Here is a 22,629-nt window from a genome sequence, read left to right on the forward strand (position 1 = left end):
GCGTCACAGCGACGTCACACGGCAGCTGGCCAATAGAAGCGGAGTGGCGGAGATGAGCGGGACGTAAAAATCCCACCCACCTCCTTCAGCATTGCCGGCGGGACGCAGGTAAGTTGTGTTCGTCACTCCCGGGGTGTCACATGGAGCGATGTGTGCTGCGACAGGAGCGACAAACAACCGGCGCGCAGAAGGAGGAACGAGATTATGAAACTTAACGACGTGTCAACAAGCAACGATAAGGTGAGTATTTTTGCTCGTTCACAGTCGTTCGGAGGTATCACACGGTACGATATCACTGACGATGCCAGATGTGCATTACTAACGACGTGACCCCGATGACATATCGCCAGATAAATCGTACCGTGTGACGCCCGCAAATGTCTTGAAACATTTGTCCATTCATCCGTCCTTCAATTATATGAAGTTTGCTAGTGCCGTATGCTGAAAAACAACCCCACATTATGATGTTCCCACCTTCAAACTTTACTGTTGGCATGGTACTTTTGGGGTGATATGCAGTGCCTTTTGGCCGCCAAACATGGTGTTTTATGGCAAAGAGTTTAATTTTGGTTTCATGTGACCAGACTATATTGTCCAAGTATTTCACAGCCTTCTCTAAAATGTTGTTGAGTAAACATTTAATTGAAAATGTTTTTTTTTCAGCAGTGGTGTCTAGCATGGGGAGCATGTATACAGGCCATGGAGGTTGAGTGCATTACTTATTGTTCTCTTTAAAACAATTGTACCTGCTGATTGCAGGTTTTTCTGTAGCTCTCTACAGGTGTTCTTTGGCTCTTGTATAACTATTCTGAAAATTCTTTTCTCTCCTATTTCTGAAATCCTGTGGGGAGCACCTGGTCATGCCCGGTTTATGGTGAAATGATGCTCTTTCTATTTCCAGATTATGGCCCCAACAGTGCTCACTGGAACCTTCAGTAGTTTAGAAAGTCTTGTGTAACAAATGCCATCAGTATATTTTGCAACTATAAGGTTGTGAAGGTCTTGAGACAGCTCACTAATTTTACCCATCATGAGATGTTTCTTCTGTGGTACCTTATTAAGGAGACGTTTTTATAGGCCATTAATTGAAAAATGTGATATTATTTTTCACTAAGTTGCAGAATTGCTTTCTATTTATTGATAAATTTCAGTTGGTGTCATGGTTTTCCATACTTTTCTTCATGTGTTAAATACTTTTTTCCTGTATCATTTCTTATTATATCACATAAGTTAATGTAGGGACATCTATGATTTGTGTCATACCTCGGTCTTGGGAATCGATCCGGTGAACTCTTGCCACGTGTTCAGTTTCCCTCTCTGCTGACCCACAGCCTGTTTACATCTCTGTCCAACTGCTGATATTTTTTGTCTTTGGTATCCTTCCTTAAGTATGCTTCTATTTAAGGTGTCTTCACTTTCCTATGAGGTTCTGTCCTATCACATCTTGGGAGATGCTATTTATACTCACCTTGCACCTTCGTTCTTTGCTGGCTATATTTCCAGGTTAATAAGTGTTTGGAGTTGAAGCTCTTCAGCTAGGGGTTTATCCTGCATGTTAAATCCTAGTTGTTGCCCCCACAGAGAGTCTGTGAGTGATCTGCCTTCCAGTATCCCTTCTATTGCCCTTAATTTGGCTGTCTCAAAGATTTCTCATTCTATTTGTTTCTGGATATTTCTTAATTTTTTCTGTTGTCACAAGTGTGTCACAGGTGACAGACAGTAATGTGGTTTCTGGCAATAGCAGGTAACAGCATTTGGCTGTGCAAAATGCTCCCTGACTTCTATTGTTCCTGCTGTTAGTATTCATTGTACTAGATAGCTTTCCTGATGGATTTTCATCTCTTCCCCTTTAGAACCCAGGGGAGCTAAACTTCTATCCAGCTGCTAATAATCAGTATTCCCCTTGTGCTTAAATACTCCCATCTTCCTTTGACTTGTGCTGGTGATATTATTGAGTGTTTTCACATTCTGGTTGCAAGCAGGTGGCTTGTACTCATCTGTGAAATCATTGCTGAAACTTTGCTAAACTTCTACCTGAGTCAACTGTGGATAAGTAGTTCATGAATTTTCCCCTGTGTGCCCTCCTTGTGTTTTCTTTAGTGTTTAGTGGGGTTGATGAAGAGTTCATCCCACCCGTTCCCTATTTAGGGTCCAGCACTAGGGATATCTAAGGGTCAGGTATTCGGCTTGGCGTATAGGTGAGGAACCTATCTAAGGAGGTAATAGACCCCAGGAACCAGCTGTAGGTTTAGTCAGGAGTGACCATCTCCCTCTTCCATAGACACAGGGTTTCCCATCCCTTTTGCTATTTGCTTGGTACTCCCTCGTACCTAGTGTAACATCTGTCTCTCCTGTGTTACTGTGTCAACACATTACTAGAAATGTGCTTCATCCTCTAATTATGTGTATTTCGATTTTCTATTATCCCCATTTTTGTGTTACACATTGACTAGAGGTAGGGTGCGGTTAACGACATTCAGGGTCAGTCAACATTGAGTGGGGGCGCCATTGCGTATTCATAGGGGGCAAACCTCCATGGTTAGGCAGGGACAAATGAGGGACAGATTATAGATTATCGTAGTCTGAACTGGGACCTGTTGGGCGCAGGCGTTGTGTTTCTCCTTTTTTTGCTTGTTACCCATGAAAGTAAGTTGGCACGGTAATAACAATTTGATTTCTTTACCTGTGTATATTAGATGGGCTGTTACCAACATCTAAGAAAAGTTATGCCTGCTTTACACGCTTCAATAAATCTTTCAATCCGTCGTCGGGGTCAAGTTGTAAGTGACGCACATCCTGCATCGTTCGTGACGTATTTGCGTGTGACACCTACGTGCGATCAAGATTGAACGAAAATACGGTGATCGCATACACGTCGTTTATTCCTCATACATTGGACGTTTTGTTGTACGAACCTAGTCAATTGTAACGTGTGACATCCCTCATACGATTTTGATGTTTGATGCTATGTGCGCAGGTGTGCGCTCTGCACCGCAGCTTAAAAAAGGTCCGCTTCAGAGCGCAGCTGAAAAGCTGCGTTCTGAAGCGCCTCACAATGTCTGTCATTCACTAATCTCTGTCAGTCCGTCACTATCTCTGTCCCTCTCTCTCTGTCCATGTCAGTCTATCCCTCTTACCCCCTCTCTCATACTCATCAGCTGAGCTGTCACTGAGGTTACCCGCGGCCACCGCTGCATCCACCGCTGGATCCAGTGACAGCGGGTAACCTCAGTGACAGCTCAGCTGATCGCGCGGCTGTCTTCATTAGCTGTGTGGAGGTGACAGGAGCGGCTGTGTCTGCTGCAGCTCCGGTCACCTCCATGCAGCAGCGCTGGAAGCGACGCTGCATCATCCTGGATTCCGCCGGACAAGGAGGGCTTTTTGGGGCTGATTAAAGTGGTGAACCAGGGTATATGTTTGTGTTTTTTATTTATAATAAAGGATTTTTTCGGGCGTGTGTGTGTTTATTTACTGTAATTTACAGATTAATCATGGAAGGTGTCTCATAGACGCCTGACATGATTAATCTAGGACTTATTGGCAGCTATAGGCTGCCATTAACTCCTTATTACCCCGATTTGCCAACGCACCAGGGCAAATCGGGAAGAGCCGGGTACAGTCCCAGAACTGTCGCATCTAATGTATGCAGCAATTCTAAGTGGCTGTTGGCTGATATTGTTAGGCTGGGGGGCTCCCCATAACGTGGAGCTCCCCATCCTGAGAATACCAACCTTCAGCCGTATATCTTTATCTGGCTGGTTTTAAAATTGGGGGGACCGCACTCCGTTTGTTTTAATTATTTATTTCACTGCACAGTATAGACACGCCCACCGGCTGCTGTGATTGGGTGCAGTGTGACACCTGTCACTCAGCGTGGGGGCGTGTCTCACTGTAACCAATCATAGGCGCCTTTGGGCGGGGAAAGCAGGGAATACGAGATTGTTTAATGGGCGGCCGGCTATTTCAAAACAGTAAAAGCCGCCGGAGCAGTGTGAATGCCGTGCAGAGCCGGGGATCGGGGATCGGTGAGTATGAGAGAGGGCTGCTCAATTCACTTACTCAGGAGTTTAGTGGTCACCGGTGAGTCCTTCACAGGTGACCGCTAATCAGGACGCGACACAGACAGAGCCACAGCATGACAATAAAGTCGGGTGAGGTTCACCCGAGTTCATTCTGACAGTGCGGCTCTGTCTGTGTCTGCTGTCATCTGCCATTCAGCTCTGCTACATGGCTGTCTGTGGCTGCTGTCAGCGGCCATGTAGCAGAGCTGAATGGCAGATGACATAGTAAAAACGCATCCCTACACATTACACACGCTTGGCAAGTCAATAAATAAAAAAAAAAAAAGGGTGCCCAATGCATACGTCACAGAACACATGATCTAAAGGAGCGCACACAAAATTGATCAATTTAACATAGACTACTAACGCTCGTGTGACAGCAAATGAACGACCTACGTGCAATCTCATTCAATCGCATATGCGACCTGGGCGTGTCACATCGCATACGAGATCGCACACCTAATTGTAAGGTGTAAAGCTGGCTTTAGAAATTCATGCCAACATAACCTTTAGAAATATGTTTATTTAGAAATATATTTATTTAAAAATAATACATTTATTTATTGCATTATTTTATTATTTTATTTATCTGTATTACCATCATTATATTTTTAGCACACCCTTTGCCCATCAATAATCTCTTTTAAAATCGTTGACAACCCTTCAATTTAGTAATATGCTGTGAGGTTATTTTCTACTTTATAGTTGCTCAGTATCTGCTCTACAGATCGTCTACGCGGCTTATGGAATTATTTGGTTAATAATTGTTTTTGTAGATATTTTAGATAAAAATATCTATTGGAGTTTTGCTTTTTGAGACGTAGAAAATCTGCTCTTTATAAACAACGGAGGAGCGAGCAACTTCACATCAAAGCTCGGCAATGCTGTTGCATGAACTATCATATGCTCTTTATACCTTTTTAATAGAAAGTGTTCCCGCGGGGGCCTTCTTCAACACTTCTCTAACAAAACCATCTCCCAGTTTATTAAAAAATCATATACAACAATGCCGCTTGCCAGTTTTTATAGTACTAATGAAAATTTGGTCCAAAGCTCTAAAACTATTTGGAAAAGTGCCTAAAATTTCTCTGTCACAGCTGTTTAAACAGAAGGTGCTTGCATGCCATTCGTTAATACAGTGCCATACGGGACACAGTATGACCACCGCAATAACCAGTAAGTAACAGACTCAGTATGTGCATCACTGCGCCAAATATTCCGTATGTTGTGTGTAAAGCGAATCCCGTGGAAGGAGATTTACCTGGATAAAATCACAGATAATCTGAAATTAAAGATGTTTTGTACTATAAGATATAATAACTAATTTCTATTTTAACCCTATAAAAGGAATTGCTTTGTTGTAGCTTCCATTACATATATTGTGTTAACCATATCAACAATATACGGTTTACGAAAGAAGATATGAATGAGTTATCCATTTATTAACTTTATTCATTTTTCATACAAATAAATATTATTTTTTTTAACTAACCATAATAATAGATAACTAGAGTAATATTTAAAATGACAGTATAGTATGTCCCAAGTCTCTAGCTTTAGGGTAGTATAGTCTAAATCATTTAACCGCTTTTCTGTTTTTCATTGTTCATTGTTATTTACCACATTCATTATATGGTAAAATTGATGTGTCCATATGATGCCTCATATCGGTACAAGTTTGTAGATACCAAACATGTATACTATTACTTTTATCTAAGTGGTAAAAAAAAATTCAGTTTGTCGAAAAAAAGAATAGCGCTTTTGTCAGCATTTTCCGAGACCCGTAAAATTTGAATTTGGGATCTGGGGCTCAGTGATGGCTTATTTTTTGCGTCTTGAGATGGTGTTTTTAACTACACCATATTTATATAGATATGCTGTTTTTATCGCTTGTTATTGCACTTGAAAGAAATATTGCGGTGATCAAAAAATGTAATTTTGGAATTATTTTCTTACCATGCCGTGTACCAATCAGATTAAGTGATTTTACATTTTGATAGATCAAAAATTTCTGAACGCGGCGATATCAAATATGCATATTTCTTACATTTTTATAACTGTTTAATTTTCAATGGTGAGAGGGGGTTGATTTAAAGTTTTAAGCCCGCTACACACGCTTCAATATATCTCACAATCCGTCGTTGGGGTCAAGTTGTAAGTGACGCACATCCGGCATCGTTTGTGACGTATTTGCGTGTGACATCTAAGTGCGATCAGGATTGAACGCAAAACTGTTGATCGTAAACATATCGTATCTTTGTCTAGAATTGAGCGTTTTGTTGCACGAACCTAGTCAATTGAAACGTGTGACATCCCTCATACGATTGTGATGTCTGAGGCTATGTGCGCAGGTGTGCGCTCTGCACCGCAGCTTAAAAAAGGTCCACTTCAGAGCGCAGCTGAAAAGCTGCATTCTGAATCGCCTCACAATGTCTGTCATTCACTAATCTCTGTCAGTCGGTCACTATCTCTGTCCCTCACTCTCACCCCTCTCTCATATACTCATCGATCCCCGATCCCCAGCGCTGCACGGCGTTCACACTGCTCCGGCGGCTTTTACTATTTTGTAAAAGCCGGCCGCCCATTAAACAATCTCATATTCCCTGCTATCCCCGCCCACCGGCGCCTATGATTGGTTGCAGTGAGACACGCCCCCACGCTGAGTGACAGGTGTCACACTGCACCCAATCACAGCAGCCGGTGGGCGTGTCTATACTGTGTAGTGAAATAAATAATTAAATAATTAAAAAAAACGGCGTGCGGTCCCCACCAATTTTAAAACCAGCCAGATAAAGCCATACGGCTGAAGGCTGGTATTCTCAGGATGGGGAGCTCCACGTTATGGGGAGCCCCCCAGCCTAACAATATCAGCCAACAGCCGCCCAGAATTGCCGCATATATTAGATGCGACAGTTCTGGGACTGTAACCGGCTCTTCCCGATTTACCCTGGTGCGTTGGCAAATCGGGGTAATAAGGAGTTATTGGCAGCCCATAGCTGCCAATAAGTCCTAGATTAATCATGTCAGGCGTCTCCCCGAGATACCTTCCATGATTAATCTGTAAATTACAGTAAATAAACACACACACCCGAAAAAATCCTTTATTAGAAATAAAAAACACAAACATATACCCTGGTTCACCACTTTAATCAGCCCCAAAAAAGCCCTCCATGTCCGGCGGAATCCAGGATGCTCCAGCATCGCTTCCAGCGCTGCTGCATGGAGGTGACCGGAGCTGAAGAAGATACCGCCGCTCCTATCAGCTTCACACAGCAACTGAAGACAGCCGCGCGATCAGCTGAGCTGTCACTGAGGTTACCTGCTGTCACTGGATCCAGCGGTGGCCGCGGGTAACCTCAGTGACAGCTCAGCTGATCGCGCTACTCACCGCTGCTCCTCTCACCTCCACGCAGCAACTGAGGTGAGTAGCGCGATCAGCTGAGCTGTCACTGAGGTTACCCGCGGCCACCGCTGGATCCAGTGACAGCGGGTAACCTCAGTGACAGCTCAGCTGATCGCGCGGCTGTCTTCAGTTGCTGTGGGGAGGTGACAGGAGCAGCGGTGTTTTCTGCAGCTCCGATCACCTCCATGCAGCAGAGCTGGAAGCGACGCTGGAGCATCCTGGATTCCGCCGGACATGGAGGGCTTTTTGAGGCTGATTAAAGTGGTTAACCAGGGTATATGTTTGGGTTTTTTATTTCTAATAAAGGATTTTTTCGGGTGTGTGTGTTTATTTACTGTAATTTACAGATTAATCATGGAAGGTATCTCGGGGAGACGCCTGACATGATTAATCTAGGACTTATTGGCAGCTATGAGCTGCCAATAACTCCTTATTACCCCGATTTGCCAACGCGCCAGGGCAAATCGGGAAGAGCCGGGTACAGTCCCAGAACTGTCGCATCTAATGTATGCGGCAATTCTGGGCGGCTGTTGGCTGATATTGTTAGGCTGGGGGGCTCCCCATAACGTGGAGCTCCCCATCCTGAGAATACCAGCCTTCAGCCGTATGGCTTTATCTGGCTGGTTTTAAAATTGGGGGGGAACCGCACGCCGTTTTCTTTTTAATTATTTAATTATTTATTTCACTACACAGTATAGACACGCCCACCGGCTGCTGTGATTGGGTGCAGTGTGACACCTGTCAGTCAGCGTGGGGGCGTGTCTCACTGTAACCAATCATAGGTGCCGGTGGGCGGGGAAAGCAGGGAATACGAGATTGTTTAATGGGCGGCCGGCTTTTTCAAAATAGTAAAAGCCGCCGGAGCAGTGTGAATGCCGTGCAGAGCCGGGGATCGGGGATCGGTGAGTATATGAGAGAGGGCTGCTCAATTCAGTTACTCAGGAGTTTAGCGGTCACCGGTGAGCCCTTCACAGGTGACCGCTAATCAGGATGCGACACAGACAGAGCCGCAGCATCACAATGAAGTCGGGTGAAGTTCACCCGAGTTCATTCTGACAGTGCGGCTCTGTCTGTGTCTGCTGTCAGCGGCCATTCAGCTCTGCTACATGGCTGTCTGTGTCTGCTGTTAGCGGCCATGTAGCAGAGCTGAATGGCAGATGACAAAATAAAAACGCATCCTTACACATTACACACGCTTGTCAAGTCAATAAATTAAAAAAAAAAAGGTGCCCAATGCACAGAACACATGATCTAAAGGATCGCACATAAAATTGATCAATTTAACATAGACTACTAACGAACGTGTGACAGCAAATGAACGACCTACGTGCAATCTCATGAGATCCAGTATGCAACCTGGGCGTGTCACATCGCAAATGCGATTGTACAACTAATTGCAACGTGTAAAGCAGGCTTAAGGATTCTTTTTAATTTTTTTTTTCATTTTTATTTACTTTACTAGATCTCCTAGGGTTCTTTATCACTGCACAGTCCGATCGCTTGTGCTTTACAGCTGATCAGAGCAGCATCGCTTTGATCAGTAGAAATGATCATCTCCTGTGAGTGTTGGCACTGTCGTCTCTCAAAGGAAGTGAGTCATGGCAGCATCAAAGGTCATCAGCTGACTCCACACTATCATAACAACACATTGGCGCCTTGTGGTCGTGTCATGGGACCACCGATGGTGGCGGGAAACTGCGTAGTCCTGGCCACGGACCTTTAAATCACACTGTCAGTGTTTGACAGAGTGATCTAAGGTGTTAACAGGCGCAGGTGGATCGCCGATCCATCTGTGCCTGTTAACACCTTAGATCGGTGATCCACCTGCGCCTGTTAGTCACACATGTCTGCTGATCAGATCAGCAAAGGGAGGGAGGTATGTCCTTGGTTATAAAGGGGTTATCCAAGACTTTGAACCTTTTTGCATATGGGGCAAAGATCTAACATGCAGGTAGTTACTAACTACCTGCCTGTTCTGTATGTGGATGAAGTCTGCCAGCAATTCCTCTGCTTCATTTCACCCCTTGTCAACAGAACAGCACTTTCTCTTTCACTCTGCTCTGTCGAAAGGGGGTCACTGCTGATGTCATACTGATTGACAGCCAGCTCCCCGAAGTTAGGCAGTAGGGAGCCAGCTACCAATGAGCATGACCTCGGCAGAAACGCCCTCCCAGCAGAGCAGAGCAGAAAAGAAGGCACTGCCCTGTCGACGTGATGTCAACGGGAGTTGAAGAATCGCCGGCAGAAGCAGTCTATGGCCTCACTCTGACAAAGTTACATTTTGCTGGGGGTGCTTCTGTGTCGCCCCAGGGATGTCGATCCAGCTTCAGGGATGCCACAGGGTCTTCTTCTATATAGGGCAACAGGTATGTCGGTTTTGTATATATGTGTCGTGACGCCACTCACGGTTTGCGGTCAGGGATATGGGTGACCGCCACTGCAAATTTAACGAGCGTCTGGGGCTGATGGGGTCTGCAGTTGGATGGTGTGGCCTCCTGTGAGTGAGGCTGGCCCCAGGGGCTCAAGTGTGTAGAACAACAGGTACCAGAATAATTCAGTCTCAGTCCAGAAAGTCTTTCAACTCGTTTTTACTCACTTTTGCTGTTAATGTGAGGTAACCCAGGCGATGCTTTGATTAACCAGGTGAAAACCAGGAGCTCCTTCAGGCCGGTCTGAGGGTAACCATTAACTCGCCTTCCTAGCACTCTTCGTTCGGCTAACCCCTGACTTGAAGTACCGTGGGGTCTATCCAGGGAGTCGCTACTGCCTTTACTCCCTTTTTGGACCGGAACAGCAATTACACACAGATTGCAGGCATTCATCCTTAGCCCTTGAAGAAGGATCACGAAACGCGCGTCGGGCTCGGACCAGTCATCACTTGTTTCTGCTGGGTTTCTGGGAGGGCAACCAATACTGCACCCTGTATGTCCCTAAGGTAATCACCACTGGGAATTGTGTTTATGTATTATATGGGATGGGAGTTTGCAGCAGTATATATGGCTAGCCCCCTATTACCAGCGGGACATTATTGGAGTTGTGGTCTGTCGGAGATGGATTTATGAATGCCTGCAATCTGTGTGTAATTGCTGTTCCGTGTTCCCCCAGACCTTTCCTGATTATGAATAATTTTGTAATGACTTGGTCTCCACCTTGTTGAGATTTACTACCTCCTTATTAGTCTCTTCTACAGTGCATTACTTACAGAGTTTTTCTCTCTCTTAAATGTATGTTTGATTAATGTGTAATTAATCAATTTGTGGATCTTAGACTTCATTGTGTGGCTTCCACATTTTTGAGTAGAAAGTAATACAGACGTTCAAAGCAATCAAATCAGATAGTAGTTACCACGTTTCACAGTTAGGGGTACTTTGCACGCTGCGACATCGCTAGCATCGGCTAGCGATGCCGAGCGCGATAGTACCCTCCCCCGTCGCACATGCGATATCTTGTGATAGCTGCCGTAGCGAACATTATCTCTATGGCAGCTTCACACGCACTTACCTGCCCTGCGACGTTGTTCTGGCCGGCGACCCGCCTCCTTCCTAAGGGGGCGGGTCGTGTGGCGTCACAACGACATCACATGGCAGGCGGCCAATAGAAGCGCAGGGGCGGAGATGAGCGGGACGTAAACATCACGCCCACCTCCTTCCTTCCACATAGCCGGTAGAGGCAGGTAAGGAGATGTTCCTCGCTCCTGCGGTTTCACACACAGCGATGTGTGCTGCTGCAGGAACGAGGAACAACATCATATCTCCTATTGGTGCGACATTATGAAAATGACCGATGCTACACAAATCACCGATTTACGACGCTTTTGCGATCGTTTATCAGCGCATCAAGGCTTTACACATTGCAACGTCGTTACTGGCGCCAGATGTGCGTCACTTTCTATATGACCCCGACAATATCGCAGTAGCGATGTCGCAGCGTTAAAAGTACCCCTTACACTCAACTGATCGGATGCATAGAATGGCTGGAAATTATTATGAACAGATTTCCTTAGCGTTAGCCAAATCCCGGTCCTTTTTTCCATTAAAAAAACTGACACAAAATAGACCCTTTAATAACCCATGAGTTCATCTGCTTCTGTTTCCATCAGTTATGCAATGGATCTGTTTTACACATGAATTCTGCTTGCTCATATTTTTATAGACCCCAGCGAGATCAACTCATGCTGGTGGTGGTGTTTCCTAGGCCCACATTTTGCACCATCAATGGAGTAGCCTTAAGGGGGTGTCACGGAATTCGTGACGCAAATCCGGCGTCGTTAGCGACGTCGTTGCGTGTAACAGCTCTGAGCGAATGTTAACGATCAAAAATACTCACCTTATCGTTGATCGTTGACACGTCGTTCATTTTCAAAATCTCGTTGGTTGTTGTGGACGTAGGTTGTTTGTCGTTCCTGAGGCAACACACATCGCTTAGTGTGACACTCCGGAAACGACGAACAACAGCTTACCTTCGTCCTCCGGCAACGAGGTGGGCGTGTCAATAATGCGGCTGCTCTCCGCCCCTCTGCTTCTATTGGACGCCTGCCGTGTGACGTCACTGTGATGCCGCAAGAACCGCCCCCCTTAGAAAAGAGGCGATTCACCGGCCACAGTGACGTCACTGGGAAGGTAAGTCCGTGTGACGGGGCCTAGCGATATTGTGCGTCATAGGCAGCGATTTGCCCATGACGCACAAACGACGGGGGCGTGTGCTTTCATGAGCGACATCGCTAGCGATGTCGCTACGTGTAAAGTAGTCTTTAGTCTTAGGGACATTCAGACACCCCCATTACTAACCCAGTAGATGGCAATCAGGGTATTATTTTTGGTGTTGATGTTAGCTGTGTAATGTCAGCTGGTATCAAGCCCAGAGGTTATTTATTTATTCCCTATCCACATTTGTTTGCAGGGTAATTGTCTTGCTCTTACCCCCATTTTGCTTCCTTTTGCAGCCCCTTAGCCCTTACTACAACTATTTTTCAACACAAAAGGTCGGGTCCCCATTGACTTCTATGGGGTTTGGGATCTGAAGTGAAGTTCGGTTCAAGGCCCAACCAAACTTTTAACTAAATTTCAGCTGAACCTGGTGAACCCAAACATCCATGGGTCCACTCATCCTTACACAAAAAGCTTAAATATCTGCATTTTGGGGCATTGGACACTAACTATGACTCCTGTGTGTACAAATGTCTAAACAGTAAAGAGTGTACAGAAGTCTATATGGAAGATCTGAACGAGAGCCGATCACAGAGATTTTCTATACACAGCGGAGCACATGCTGCACTGCTAGGAGCTTCGATACACCCAGGCCTTAAATATTTCTTCTGTCTTCAGTATGTATTCAGGCTATTAGATACACTAGCAGAATGCACAGTTTAGGTGAAAAAAAAGTAATCTGAAAATTTCTAGATTATTTTAATACATCTTATTAGCGCTTAGACATTTTATGTATTGATACAGAACACGAAACTTCCTTCTTAGACAAAATTGTATTTGATAAAATTCAGTCTGCCTGTTACCACCACTAGAGGGAGTCTCTGAGCTGACTACATACCAGTCTGACTGTTTATGTTTTACTAATTAACTAATCAATTCATGTTTGTATGGGAATTTTGGGTTAAATATCACAAAAATTAAGTTCAAATTGGATATATGAAGAAAATAATTAGCCAAAAATGTTGCACCCATTTTAAAGCATGATACTACAGAGACCTCTTCTCTGTGCACCCTTATTTTAGCACTGCACAGACAGAGTTTATATTTTACGTCTTAAATATGTATTATCTTAATACCTCAACTCCACGTTATAGAGATTGTGTTAAGAAGACTCTGCAGTGACATTCACTGGAAGAGATGACACCTCACTTTATCTGAAGAAAGTTATAATTAAACTGCCACACTGAGCGCCATGACCATTAACGCCCATAGCAAGATGTGACAAAATGATTTTAATGGAATATGAGAAACTAAAAAGATTTCATGAAATATCAGAGGGTTTTCTTTGAAATAATTAAAGCTTTTCTTGCGTCTGTTTGATTATTAAAGATTAAGAATTAGTGGTGGGTGAGTACTACCATGCTGCAGTGCTCGGTACTCGAATCGATCAGGTCAGACACTCGGACGGGCTCAATTCGAGTACCGAGTATAATGCATGCCTATGGGGAACTCTATCATTTTTCTGCCAGATTCCCTAAGGAGGGCTCGAAAATCACTGAAATGGGTAGAAACGCTGCTGAAATGGAATTCCTGGACGCATGTCTGACTCTCAGGTCGCTGCTGAAAATAATGTTGTCAGAGTATTACGCCATGTTTATGTACAATGCAACATACATAACCGAATCTAAAATGGATTTCACTGGAAATAAATGTTATGAAACATTCTTTCCTGGACAATGATTTGTATATAAGACAAAATAAAAAAAAGAAAAATCCCCACCTCCTCCACTCCTTAGGGGTACTTTGCACCCTGCGACATCGCTAGCCGATGATAGCGATGCCGAGCGCGATAGTACCCGCCCCGTCGCACATGCAATATCTTGTGATAGCTGCCGTAGCGAACATTATCGCTATGGCAGCTTCACACGCACTTACCTGCCCTGCGACGTCGCTCTGGCCGGTGACCCGCCTCCTTCCTAAAGGAGCGGGTCGTGCGGCGTCACAGCGACGTCACACGGCAGGCGGCCAATAGAAGCGGAGGGGCGGAGATGAGCGGGACGTAAACATCCCACCTCCTTCCTTCCGCATAGCCGGTGGAGGCAGGTAAGGAGAAGTTCCTCGCTCCTGCGGCTTCATACACAGTGATGTGTGCTGTCGCAGGAACGAGGAACAACATCGTACCTGTCGCTGCAGCAAATTATGAAAATGACCGACACTACACAGATCACCGATTTACGACGCTTTTGCGATCGTTTATGGGTGCATCTAGGCTTTGCAAGTTGCGACGTCGTTACTGGCACCGCATGTGCTTCACGTTCGATTTGACCCCGGCGATATCGCAGTAGCAATGTTGCAACGTGCAAAGTACCCCTTAGGCTATGTTCGCATTTTTGTTGTGTTTTTGCATGTCCTAATTGCTTTTAATGTTAAAAAAATGCAGCAAGAACACTGAAAGAGTTAACATTTTGCTTCTTTCAGAAACCAGCAGTTTCTTTTTCAGTCATAAAAAAACAGTCATGTGCATTAGATTTATGGAATCTCCTACGTTACAAACTTACAAAGCCTTTGTGGACAATGGAAGAGCTGCCAAAAATTAGAAGAAAGAGAGACTCCGATACACCCTGTATTACACATAAAGGTGGGCCTCATACACATTCTGTTAAAATTGTTAAGTAGGGGCACTGCTACATTCATAAACCCTTTGCACTAAGTGCAAGGGCTGCCAAAAATTAGAGGGAGGGATTGCAATACCCCCTGGAAGTCATATAGGAGGGCCTCAGACAAGTTTTTTTTACCATTTTTCTGGAGCGGGACTCCTAGACAGGTAAAGCCTCTACATTAAGTGCAAGGTCTGCCAAATATTGTAAGGAGGGACTGCAATATAGCTAGCAAGAGACGTACAGGAGAGACTCTGATTCAATTCTGGTAGAATTTTAAAAACATTTTGACTCCAAAACTGGGAAAACCTGTGCACTCAGTGAGAGGCCTATCTGAAATTACAAGGAGGCATTGCAATAAATTAGCAAAAGATGTAGAGGGGGTAGACTGATTCAATTCTGGTACAATTTAAAAACGTATTCTTACTCCCAAACTGGGAAAATCTTTGCACTCAGTGAGAGGCCTTTACGAGTCATATCACTACTTCTGCACCAAGTGCATGGTCAATTACTGTCCATGGCCATTTTTTCAGACTCATGACCAGAGAGAGAATTTTAAAACCAGTGGTAAAGTGTATGCACTATATGAAAGGGTTGACAAAAATTAGAAGGAAGCACTCCACATATATCAGAAATCTCTGATAGGATCCGTAGAAGCCCTGGCAAGTGTGAAACAGTCGTCGTCCATACACTCTTTGCATCCTCCTGCATACATGCTCGCTGCCAATATATTTTAATGAAGCACAAAAAAATGAAATAAATTTCATACTGCTGGTGAGTGCCCCCTCTTTCTTCTTTTTCTTCGACTATTTGTACATATTTTGTTAAGACAAAGGCATAACTTGACAATTTTGGTTCGCATTTCAATAACTGTAACAAGACCCTCCACTCACTGTAGATGTCGAAACCACCATCTACACCGATTGCATGCTACATTTCTTTGAATCTTGGGCCATGGTGGCAGTGCTACTTGTATAGAATGGACATGCTACATAAAAAGCAAAGGAATGGTTGCTTTAAGAAAATAACATACCAGTAAGAAACTACCGCTGTAGCACGATGGGACGGTTAGGTTGGCACTCGTCACAGCTGCATATGCCACTTACTTTCTTGTGTATGTGGTGAGGAATTGTTCTATCTACTAAGGCATTAGGGCATGGTTGTGATGGCAACTTCTGCATCCCTTTTAACTACTGTAACATACTAGTTAAGAGCTTACTGAAAAGTGAGGTTGAAATGTTCTCCTATATTTGAAATATATATTTGAATAATAAACGCCTATGGACATAATGGTATATAACTAAGTGTGTTAAAGGAAACTTATCACCAAGGAAAATTCTGTTTACCTGGAAATGTAGGGTTAATCTGTAGATAAGAGGGTATCCTCAGCTCACCTGTTCCTCGGGCTGCCAGTCCCTGCGGGTGCATGGGATCCACCGGTAAGTCCCATCCGGTAAATATATGAATCATAAGTGATTATGATTAAGGACTCTTTGCTTTTAATATGGAAGTGCGAAACACGTAAAGTTTCCATGGGATAACTCCCTCCTTTTGTTTACACGGATGGAACCTTTTTAATATTTGCCAATAAAGCTTCGACATTTTATTCAGAGGTATTTTGTGCTGGATCCTTTCCTTCTTTTTGCCTTCATTAATCTGTAGATAAACAGCATTACAATGCTTCCTAATACCTTACTGAAAGTGACGTTTCAGTAAGAAAATATATTTCTTCCCAGGAGCCGCTGGTTTTCAGTCAATGGGGCCTACCCGCAGAGGCTTCAGTCACTGTTCAGTATACTGTGAGCACGTCTCGGAACTTTGATTGACAGCAGCTCTGCACAGATGGGCTGTACCGCGAGCTGTTAAGCAAAGTGTGTTCTTACATCTGCCACTCAGAGAAAAGTGAGTGGTTCTATAATGTACCAGGGTACCCAGATGCAACAATATGGCCTCGCCCATGACTACCGCCTTCTGGCACTTTACAGGGGCAGTAGTTGTGGATGAGAGATTGACTCTGGACACTCTGGCATGTTACAGTGTTGTGAGCGGTGACTGTAGCCAATTTGTGCATACATCTATGACTGAAAGCCGGCAACTCACAGGAGGAAATAAGACCTGTGATGTGGCTTCCGGAGCCGTAGCATGTCAATTTTTTGCAGTGGAGATGTGAGTGTTCTCTGCAGTAAGAACACAGCAAAAGACTGCAAGTGCCTGAGCCCGGATCGTGGTCACGAGCAGCTGTGGTCTCCTGCAGAGGAGACTCGCGACCCCGCAGGACAGGACCTGCCACATTCAGGGCGCAACGGATCCCGATCGTGTGCACATACAGTTAGGTCCAGAAATATTTGGACAGTGACACAATTTTCGCGAGTTGGGCTCTGCATGCCACCACATTGGATTTGAAATGAAATCTCTACAACAGAATTCAAGTGCAGATTGTAACGTTTAATTTGAAGGTTTGAACAAAAATATCTGATAGAAATTGTAGGAATTGTACACATTTCTTTACAAACACTCCACATTTTAGGAGGTCAATAGTAATTGGACAAATAAACCAAACCCAAACAAAATATTTTTATTTTCAATATTTTGTTGCGAATCCTTTGGAGGCAATCACTGCCTTAAGTCTGGAACCCATGGACATCACCAAACGCTGGGTTTCCTCCTTCTTAATGCTTTGCCAGGCCTTTACAGCCGCAGCCTTCAGGTCTTGCTTGTTTGTGGGTCTTTCCGTCTTAAGTCTGGATTTGAGCAAGTGAAATGCATGCTCAATTGGGTTAAGATCTGGTGATTGACTTGGCCATTGCAGAATGTTCCTCTTTTTTGCACTCATGAACTCCTGGGTAGCTTTGGCTGTATGCTTGGGGTCATTGTCCATCTGTACTATGAAGCGCCGTCCGATCAACTTTGCGGCATTTGGCTGAATCTGGGCTGAAAGTATATCCCGGTACACTTCAGAATTCATCCGGCTACTCTTGTCTGCTGTTATGTCATCAATAAACACAAGTGACCCAGTGCCATTGAAAGCCATGCATGCCCATGCCATCACGTTGCCTCCACCATGTTTTACAGAGGATGTGGTGTGCCTTGGATCATGTGCCGTTCCCTTTCTTCTCCAAACTTTTTTCTTCCCATCATTCTGGTACAGGTTGATCTTTGTCTCATCTGTCCATAGAATACTTTTCCAGAACTGAGCTGGCTTCATGAGGTGTTTTTCAGCAAATTTAACTCTGGCCTGTCTATTTTTGGAATTGATGAATGGTTTGCATGTAGATGTGAACCCTTTGTATTTACTTTCATGGAGTCTTCTCTTTACTGTTGACTTAGAGACAGATACACCTACTTCACTGAGAGTGTTCTGGACTTCAGTTGATGTTGTGAACGGGTTCTTCTTCACCAAAGAAAGTATGCGGCGATCATCCACCACTGTTGTCATCCGTGGACGCCCAGGTCTTTTTGAGTTCCCAAGCTCACCAGTCAATTCCTTTTTTCTCAGAATGTACCCGACTGTTGATTTTGCTACTCCAAGCATGTCTGCTATCTCTCTGATGGATTTTTTCTTTTTTTTCAGCCTCAGGATGTTCTGCTTCACCTCAATTGAGAGTTCCTTAGACCGCATGTTGTCTGGTCACAGCAACAGCTTCCAAATGCAAAACAACACACCTGTAATCAACCCCAGACCTTTTAACTACTTCATTGATTACAGGTTAACGAGGGAGACGCCTTCAGAGTTAATTGCAGCCCTTAGAGTCCCTTGTCCAATTACTTTTGGTCCCTTGAAAAAGAGGAGGCTATGCATTACAGAGCTATGATTCCTAAACCCTTTCTCCGATTTGGATGTGAAAACTCTCATATTGCAGCTGGGAGTGTGCACTTTCAGCCCATATTATATATATATATAATTGTATTTCTGAACATGTTTTTGTAAACAGCTAAAATAACAAAACTTGTGTCACTGTCCAAATATTTCTGGACCTAACTGTACCCTAAGACAGCCAGTGAGTAATATAACGCTATTTACCTGCAGATTGAACTTTTAAGTCAATAGTGTTTTCCAAGGGGACAGGTTCCTTTTACCTTCGTGGTTTCTGTTGATGACAGAACCAAGGCTGTTGTGATGGACATGTTTCAAATAAACCCAAAACAATTCTCATAGACACTATTGGATTTAAAAAGACCTATGAGGTGTTCACCAAGAATAATTAGGATGTAATATATAATTTTGTAGGGTCAGTAAGACAAACACTCTACCCTAATCGTTTTGTAGCCAATCTCATTTTGCCCTTGGCTTGGCCATTCTGGTATACTATGTTATCTGCTCTTACTCTGGGGGTGTCTCATGTCTGAAGTCCAAATTTAATGTGATCGGGAATGTCCTGGATCAAATCAAACTTCACACCCAGCTCTTGTGAACAAGAGGAGTACTGCATTCCCGTGGTAGCTTTTTTTTCCCATCGATAAGCGTGTCTGGCAGCCATAGGTAAAGTGTCGGCCTCAGTATCTGTCACGCTTCCCGGGTCCTCACCCCCGCTCCCCGGCTCACCTGCCACGCTCCCCGCTCTCCAGCCACCGGATCCCGTCCGTCCCAGGGTCCCTGGACCCCGATCCCGGCGCCCGACAGCTTCCCTGGACCTGGCCGGCTCCCCTGCGTCCTCCTCGCAGCCTCCTTCCCTGGCTTCTGGCACTCGGGCGGCGCGCATGCGCATTAGGGCGCGCGCGCGGTCACTGACCCTTTCTTAAAGGGCCAGCGTCCATTAACAGGAAATGAGGTTGCACAGGTACAGGGTATATAGGGGGTCATTGTCCAAGGGGGCGGGGCCTGATCTTCGTGTTCCCTGAGCTAGGAGTCAGGTCTCCTGGTGTTTATGTGCCTATACTCACCTATCTCTCTTTGTAGAGCCGTACCTGCCGCGCCATCCAGTCTGCCGTGTCCTGAACCCCGCACGCTGTCCGTCTGCCAACTGACAGTCCGTACCATCTCGGATCCCTGCGGTGACCCGTCATCCCGCTCCAGAGGTTCCGGACCCCGCCTACTATCATCTCGGCTTCCGAACCTGAGCTACGTCACCAGTACCACCATCTGTGACTCCGTGGTCCCAGGGACTCCTCCGCTGCCCTCACTTGCACGGACTGTTCTGCCGCCCTTCAGTGCTTCAGCTGCCGGACTCCTTACCACCATCTTAGAGTCCGGTCCAGTGGATCCACCTCCTGGGTCTACCCGACCGCCCGGCCGTGACAGTAAGATCAGGCCATGGATCCCGCTGCAGCACTATTGGCCCTGCAAGAGGAACTCCAACGCCAGCGTGAAGTCCAGACCCGCATGCTGCAATTTATGACCTCCGTGGACACCCGCCTGTACACGTTACAAGCTTCCATGACGCCTGCGGCACCCAGGTCCTCCAATGGACAATCCACGGCTCCCGCACCAGTGGCAGCCTCGTCGGGTGCTTCCCAACTCCGGTTGGCTTCACCACCTCGTTATGCTGGAGATCCCAAGACCTGCAGGGGCTTCATTAACCAGTGTTCCCTTCATTTCACGCAGCTGCCACATCTGTTCGCCTCTGACCAAGCCAAGGTCGCCTTTATAATGTCTCACCTGGAGGGCGAGGCGCTGGCGTGGATGAACCCCTTGTGGGAAAAGGAGGACCCTATGACCAAGGATCTTCAAGAGTTCCTGCAGGCCTTTCGCAGCACTTTTGACGAGCCGGGACGCGCCTCTGCGTCTGCTTCATCCCTTCTCCGCTTGCGTCAAGGAACACTGACGGTGGGCCAATACGCCATTCGTTTCCGCACGTTGGCTTCAGAACTCAGCTGGAATAATGAGGCCCTAACAGCCGCCTTCTGGGAGGGTCTCTCAAGCCGCATCAAAGACGAGTTGGCGGGCCGTGACGTGCCCTCCACCCTAGATGCCCTGATTGCCCTAGCAACTCGAGTAGACATCCGTTTTCAGGAGCGCTCCAAAGAGCTGTCTCGGGAGAGACGTCCAGTCCGGCATCCCTCTCCTCCACAGAAGACCTCCGTACCTCAGTCTTCTACCGCTGGGATTCCCGTCCACGAGCCCATGCAGATTGACCGGATACGGCAGTCCGAACAACGACGAGCAGAGCGGCTCGCTAAGGGCCTCTGCTTTTACTGTGGTGAGGACACACACCTCCTCCGTTCCTGTCCGGAAAGGCCGGGAAACTCCAAAGCCTAGGGTTGGTAGGAGAGGCCACCCTAGGTGCTGGGACTCTCTCTGATCCGGTCACATGGACCGTGCAAGTGACAACGGGAGAGACGCGGTTCACGGCTGAGGCCTACCTCGATTCCGGGGCAGCAGGCAATTTCATCCAGCAAGCCACCGTGGACAAATACCAAGTGCCTGTTATTCCACTCAACAAGCCCCTGGTGATTGCCTCTGTAGATGGGAGACCCCTTTCTGACACCATCTCCTGGACCACCAGGCCGGTTGAACTGCGGATCGGTGCTCTTCACACCGAGACCATCGCCTTCTACGTCCTCCCTCACATGTCCCATCAGATCCTGCTGGGTCTTCCATGGTTACGGGCCCACGAACCATCAGTCAGCTGGGGTACAGGCGACATCACCCGCTGGGGTTCTTCGTGTCATGAGAGATGTCTAAAATCCACACAACCCATCCGACAACCTCTGGTTCCTGAGAACCTACCGGGGCTGCCCTCGGCCTATTGGACCTTTGCGGATGTCTTTGATAAAAAGGAATCCGAGGTACTGCCGCCACATCGTCCATACGATTGTGCCATCGACCTGCTCCCTGGAACAACGCCACCACGAGGACGGATATATCCTTTATCTCCAGCCGAAACAAGGGCTATGTCTGCTTACATCTCAGAGAGCCTGGCAAGGGGATTCATTCGGAGGTCCTCCTCTCCTGCTGGAGCAGGTTTCTTCTTTGTCAAGAAAAAAGAGGGCGATTTACGCCCCTGCATCGACTACCGGGGTCTGAATCAGATCACAGTCAAAAACAAGTACCCTCTGCCGCTCATCCCCGAATTGTTTGACCGACTTAGGGGGGCTCGTGTGTTCACCAAGCTGGACCTTCGGGGTGCTTACAATCTGGTGCGCATCCGCTCTGGTGACGAATGGAAGACCGCGTTCAATACGCGCGATGGACATTATGAGTACTGCGTGATGCCCTTCGGCCTGTGTAATGCTCCTGCCGTCTTCCAAGAACTGGTGAACGACGTGTTCCGAGACCTCCTCTACACCTGTGTGGTAGTATATCTAGATGACATCCTTGTCTTCTCTCCGGACCTCTCAACCCACAGAGAGCACGTACAGCTGGTTCTACGAAGATTGAGAGAGAATCGCCTGTACGCAAAGTATGAGAAGTGTGTCTTTGAGCAGTCTACACTCCCCTTTTTGGGGTACGTCATCTCTGAGACTGGACTGCAGATGGATCCCAAGAAGGTCTCCGCCATTCTCAACTGGCCTCCCCCTTCTGGACTGAAAGCAATCCAACGCTTCCTGGGATTCGCCAACTACTACCGCCAATTCATCCCTCACTTCTCTGCTCTGACTGCTCCACTTTCCGCTTTGACTAAGAAAGAGGCAAATCCAAAGGACTGGTCGCCTGCGGCCGACGCCGCGTTTGGCTCATTGAAGCGAGCTTTTGCTTCCTCTCCTGTACTCCACCGTCCGGAGTTAAACCGCCAGTTCACCTTGGAGGTGGATGCCTCCTCCTCAGGAGCCGGAGCAGTGCTCATGCAGAAATCCTCCTCCGGGAAGATGGTGACTTGCGGATTCTTCTCCAAGGGCTTCTCAGCGTCTGAACGCAACTACACCATCGGGGACCGAGAGCTCTTGGCAGTCAAACTGGCACTGGAGGAATGGCGCTACCTCCT

This window comes from Anomaloglossus baeobatrachus, chromosome 6, assembly GCF_048569485.1.
Source record: "Anomaloglossus baeobatrachus isolate aAnoBae1 chromosome 6, aAnoBae1.hap1, whole genome shotgun sequence".
NCBI classification, from domain to species: domain Eukaryota; kingdom Metazoa; phylum Chordata; class Amphibia; order Anura; family Aromobatidae; genus Anomaloglossus; species Anomaloglossus baeobatrachus.